Here is a 218-nt window from a genome sequence, read left to right on the forward strand (position 1 = left end):
GCTGCACCGTGCCCTACCACGATACCCTCTGCTACTGCGACCTCTTCTGCAACCGCACCGTCTCCGACTGCTGCCCTGACTTCTGGGAGTATTGCCTGGGCATCCCGGCCCCCTTCCCCAAAGCCCCAGGTGAGGCAGCCCCCTCCCCAGCTGGGTGGGGGTCCGTGGGTGCCAGGGGTCAGCCCTGGGCTGCCTGATGTGCTGTGCCATGCCGCTGG

Source organism: Charadrius vociferus, unplaced genomic scaffold (assembly GCF_000708025.1).
Source record: "Charadrius vociferus isolate BGI_N301 unplaced genomic scaffold, ASM70802v2 scaffold1578, whole genome shotgun sequence".
Taxonomy (NCBI): Eukaryota; Metazoa; Chordata; class Aves; order Charadriiformes; family Charadriidae; genus Charadrius; species Charadrius vociferus.